The sequence below is a fragment of the Littorina saxatilis genome, linkage group LG8 (genome assembly GCF_037325665.1).
Source record: "Littorina saxatilis isolate snail1 linkage group LG8, US_GU_Lsax_2.0, whole genome shotgun sequence".
NCBI lineage: Eukaryota > Metazoa > Mollusca > Gastropoda > Littorinimorpha > Littorinidae > Littorina > Littorina saxatilis.
Genome location: NC_090252.1, coordinates 23,760,397 through 23,766,133, shown reverse-complemented (window position 1 = coordinate 23,766,133; position 5,737 = coordinate 23,760,397).

Here is a 5,737-nt window from a genome sequence, read left to right as displayed (position 1 = left end):
TGGAAGTCCGGCCGCCATCTTTGTCACGCTTATTTATAGCGCGTGGGCATTAACCCGTCTTAGCCAATGGAAACGAAGCGTGAGTGGGGGACAAAAAGTGAGCTCATGTATACTCTGGTTTTCCCACAGTAGCTGCGCGAGACGAATGCGCACAGTATAGGTAGGGGGAAATTGGCGTGTGGAGTATAGTATAGGCCGGATTCAGAGGAGAAATCTGATATGTTTGGACCTTTGTGTGTGTGAGTGGGGGGGGGGGGGGGGACGTGTGTGTCAATGTGTGTGTGTGTGTGTGTGTGTGTGGACTGACTGAACCTTATCGAGAATATGTTTGTAAGTGCGTATCATAGCCTATGTTTATTTGAATGTAAGTTTTTTGCATGTGCGTGCCAGTGCAGTGTGTGTGTGTTTGTCTGTCGGCCTGATTCAGTGTCTGTCGGTCTATCTGTTTGTATGTGTGTCGGACAATCTGTTTGCATGTGTGTCTGTCTGTCGGTCAATCAGTCTGTCTGTCTGTCTGTCTGTCTGTGAGTCTGTCTGTCTGTCTGTTTGTCTGTCTGTGTGTGTCTCTCTCTTTCTGTCTCTCTCTCTCCGCTACCAGCTTGAATTTATAATTACCTGCATAGTATGCATTTGATTTTATGAATAACCACATATGTATGCTCTTCATGCCCCATCTTCATCATCATCATTATCATCATCATTATCATCGTCATCATCATCATCATCGTCATCTTTATTATCACGTGCTGAAGTTTTCCGACCTCCTTTTTTTGTTGGTTAACTTTTTAACTTTTTAACTTTTTTTAATTTTTAATTTTTTAATTATATAATCGTGTCTATGCGTCCCAAGGACAGATTGTCAGAAAAGGCGTAGCCTTAAATCTTAATCCTTGTTAAATAAAGTTCAATTCAATTCAATTCAATTCTCTCTCTCTCTAGATCTCTCTCTCTCTCTCTCTCCCTCTCTCTCTCTCTCTCTCTCTCTCTCTCTCTCTCTCTCTCCCTCTCTCTCTCTCCCTCTCTCTCTCTCTCTCGTGTCTGTCCGTTACTTCTGTGTCTGTGTTATTGTTCAACTAACATCCTTGGTAACGTACACTCACGTATCAAGTTGCACTAAGGCGCCGCGGTCAGAACAGCAGTTTATGGTTTTGGTCACTCGAGGCCGCTAGTGCAAGGGACTCAGTGATGATGTTCAAGTTTTCTTATGATCGAACTATCACACTGTGTGTGTGTGTGTATGTGTGTGTGTGTGTGTGTGTGTGTGTGTGTGTGTGTGTGTGTGTGTGTGTGTGTGTGTGTGTGTGTGTGTGTGTCCGACAGAGGTAAAGTTGTTTTGGAAGAAGCTTTGTTATTCAAGGGACGCTACCTCATAGAGATTAAAAAGTAGAATGAGTTTTCTCGTTTACATCCCATGTCGTAACTGATACTCGCATACAGTCATTCCCAGACCCGGAGGTCTGGGTTATGCGGAGGCATTTGGCTGTGCGAATGGTGACATTCCGGAACTAATTTTCGGCAAACTTAGTTGTTTGCAGCAATGTATTTCAATTTTTTTGTCATTCTTTCTTGAAACTGTTACAGCATGATGCAAAATTACACTATAATAGGTTATATAATACAACAAAAAAACTATCTCAGATCTCCCACGTTAAAAATATACAAAGAACGGTACAGCGACAATCGCAAACCAACTAGTGTGATTGAATGTGTAAGGGAAGTAACTCGCTTCAACGCCATGCGATAGGGCACACAACGGTTTTTTCCCTTCGTTCATTTGTTTTGAATAATTATTGGTATTTTGTCAATGTGGGTAGCATGGAAATGTAAGCATTTGAATGTAAGTCTTAGGTACCATTGTACCCAGGAAGAGAGACCAGAGATAGGAGTAGGTTGCAATAGCTTGTGTGGTCTTTGAGTTTTGTTTTTGGAAAGACATTGTTAAAGAAAAAGAAGACAATTACAGTAATGCAATATTTATTGTGAAAACCAACGATTGTACAAAGAACATGTGAGGCAACATTGATGATGTGAAGAAAATTAGTTATGATTTATACTATTATTATGTAGACTTGAGACTGAATAGCAAAAGGCGAAGTGTATGTTTTGTGGTGTGAATTGAAACAAAATGAAAAGTGTAAATATCTGGGAAATTGTGGTTTAACGACTTCGTTATTTCTTGATTGTTATTTACTATTATATTGAAGTGAATAGCAAAACGCTGTATTTGAAATTAGCATGGGATTTATATATAAAAAAAAATTAACTCTCTAAGGACGGATAACTCCCTATATGGTTTAGGCAAATGAGGCTTATTAGTATGGAAGAAACACTCATTTTTTTCCCAGACCCGGAGGTCTGGGTTATGCGGAGGCATTTGGCTGTGCGAATGGTGACATTCCGGAACTAATTTTCGGCAAACTTAGTTGTTTGCAGCAATGTATTTCAATTTTTTTGTCATTCTTTCTTGAAACTGTTACAGCATGATGCAAAATTACACTATAATAGGTTATATAATACAACAAAAAAACTATCTCAGATCTCCCACGTTAAAAATATACAAAGAACGGTACAGCGACAATCGCAAACCAACTAGTGTGATTGAATGTGTAAGGGAAGTAACTCGCTTCAACGCCATGCGATAGGGCACACAACGGTTTTTTCCCTTCGTTCATTTGTTTTGAATAATTATTGGTATTTTGTCAATGTGGGTAGCATGGAAATGTAAGCATTTGAATGTAAGTCTTAGGTACCATTGTACCCAGGAAGAGAGACCAGAGATAGGAGTAGGTTGCAATAGCTTGTGTGGTCTTTGAGTTTTGTTTTTGGAAAGACATTGTTAAAGAAAAAGAAGACAATTACAGTAATGCAATATTTATTGTGAAAACCAACGATTGTACAAAGAACATGTGAGGCAACATTGATGATGTGAAGAAAATTAGTTATGATTTATACTATTATTATGTAGACTTGAGACTGAATAGCAAAAGGCGAAGTGTATGTTTTGTGGTGTGAATTGAAACAAAATGAAAAGTGTAAATATCTGGGAAATTGTGGTTTAACGACTTCGTTATTTCTTGATTGTTATTTACTATTATATTGAAGTGAATAGCAAAACGCTGTATTTGAAATTAGCATGGGATTTATATAAAAAAAAAATTAACTCTCTAAGGACGGATAACTCCCTATATGGTTTAGGCAAATGAGGCTTATTAGTATGGAAGAAACACTCATTTTTGCCCCTTGGGGCATTCAAGGCAACAAACAACCACATACATCTGATTTATAATTTAGTGAGACATAAAAAGCTGTATGATAATTTTGTAGTGATTGAAAAACAAGTCGCGTAAGGCGAAAATACAACATTTAGTCAAGTAGCTGTCGAACTCACAGAATGAAACTGAACGCAATGCAATTTTTCAGCAAGACCGTATACTCGTAGCATCGTCAGTCCACCGCTCATGGCAAAGGCAGTGAAATTGACAAGAAGAGCGGGTTAGTAGTTGCGCTAAGAAGGATAGCACGCTTTTCTGTACCTCTCTTTGTTTTAACTTTCTGAGCGTGTTTTTAATCCAAACATATCATATCTATATGTTTTTGGAATCAGGAATCGACAAGGAATAAGATGAAAGTGTTTTTAAATTGATTTTGACAATTTAATTTTGATAATGATTTTTATATATTTAATTTTCAGAGCTTGTTTTTAATCCAAATATAACATATTTATATGTTTTTAGAATCAGAAAATGATGGAGAATAAGATAAACGTAAATTTGGATCGGTTTATAATTTTTTTTTTTTTTTACAATTTTCAGATTTTTAATGACCAAAGTCATCAATTAATTTTTAAGACACCAAGCTGAAATGCAATACCGAAGTCCGGGCTTCGTCGAACATTACTTGACCAAAATTTCAACCAATTTGGTTGAAAAATGAGGGCGTGACAGTGCCGCCTCAACTTTTACAAAAAGCCGGATATGACGTCATCAAAGGTATTTATCAAAAAAAGAAAAAATGTTCGGGGATATCAATCCCAGGAACTCTCATGTAAAATTTCATAAAGATCGGTCGAATCGCTCTACACACACGCACGCACACACGCACGCACACACGCACACACATACACCACGACCCTCGTTTCGATTCCCTCTCGATGTTAAAACATTTAGTCAAAACTTGACTAAATGTAAAAAGGATACGTTTGAGATTGTTGGCAGGGGTGAGCAAAAGTGTGACCGACTCAGCGAAGAGATGATCGAAGAGATTGCTTCATAGTCTATCAGTGTTGTGACGAGCGTTGGCCAATGGTAACGAGTAAATATGTGTGTAGTTGTGGTGTGTGTGTGTGTTTGCGCGTTGGTTTGGATTATGGGTGTAATTTGTAAAACATATGTGACAGTAATAATGGAGTTCACATCAATGGAAAAATTGCGCTAATGTCCAGTGAAACGTTTACCTTTACTGTACCAATTGACACTAACGCAATTTTTCCACGTTGATTAACAACGTCAGCATGCGTACCAATCATTACTACATGTATCAAACTATATTTTACTGTTTCTCAAACCCACTGTCTTTAACATTTGTTTACAGTTTCACTTGCCAATAACTTGCTGCTGATGATATCTGAATCATGTTGCTGATGATATCTGGATCATGTTCAATTAACATTAACAATGTATAATTATGCCAATTATGTTTTTCACTAATGCACCAAAACTCCATTTTCTAGACTTCTTTTTACAATCCAAGCAGTTGCTATTTTTCTAACTCAAACATTTCTCGATCAATCCAAACTTATTTTTAAGCTGTGTAACATAACACATTTTCTTTTCCATTTTTGAGTCACTTGAGAAAAAGTGACTCTATGTAATCGGTCAGTGTTAGTCTGTCCGGACGGCCGGCTTAGCTTGTTATCTAGAACTACACCTAAATACTTGTACTCGCTGACTATCTCAATCGCATCACAGCAAGACAGACACATTCGTGTGTGTGTGTGTGTGTGTGTGTGTGTGTGTGTGTGTGTGTGTGTGTGTGTGTGTGTGTGTGTGTGTGTGCAGTTTGTGTGTGTGAGTTTGTTTGTTCGTCCTTGGTGTTAGTACAAATTGCAGCTAACTGCTAACTTTCCTTTGAAACTCTTTTCTTTACATTTTTTTTTTACTCAAATTGACTTGACTGACTTTTGGGGGTTTAACGTCCTCTGAGGTACTAGGGTTGTGGTGTCTGTGTGTCTGTGTGTGTTTCCGTGTGTCTGTGTCTGTGTGTGTTTCTGTGTGTCTGTTTCCGTGTGTCTGTGTCTGTGTGTGTTTCCCTGTGTCTGTGTCTCTGTGTCTGTGTGTGTTTCCGTGTGTCTGTGTCTGTGTGTGTTTACATGAGAGTTCCTAAATATGATATCCCCAGATGGGGGTATGAAATCCCCAGATGGGTTTTTTCGTTATTTTAATAAATATGTCATTGAAGACGTCATATCCGGGGTGTTTTTCAAAGTTGAGGCGACACTGTCACAAACTCATTTTTCGACGAAGCCCGGACTGTCGGATTGCATTTCAGCTTGGAAGCTTAAACACTAATTAGTGACCTTGGTCATTAAAAAAAATCAAAATTCTAATTAGAATATTTATTTTAGTATCCGATCCAAGGGCGATTTCATCTTATTCTTTATCATCTTCTGAATCCTCAAAAACATATAGATACGTTATGTTTGGATTAAAAAACAAGCTCAGTAAGTTGAAATGAATGG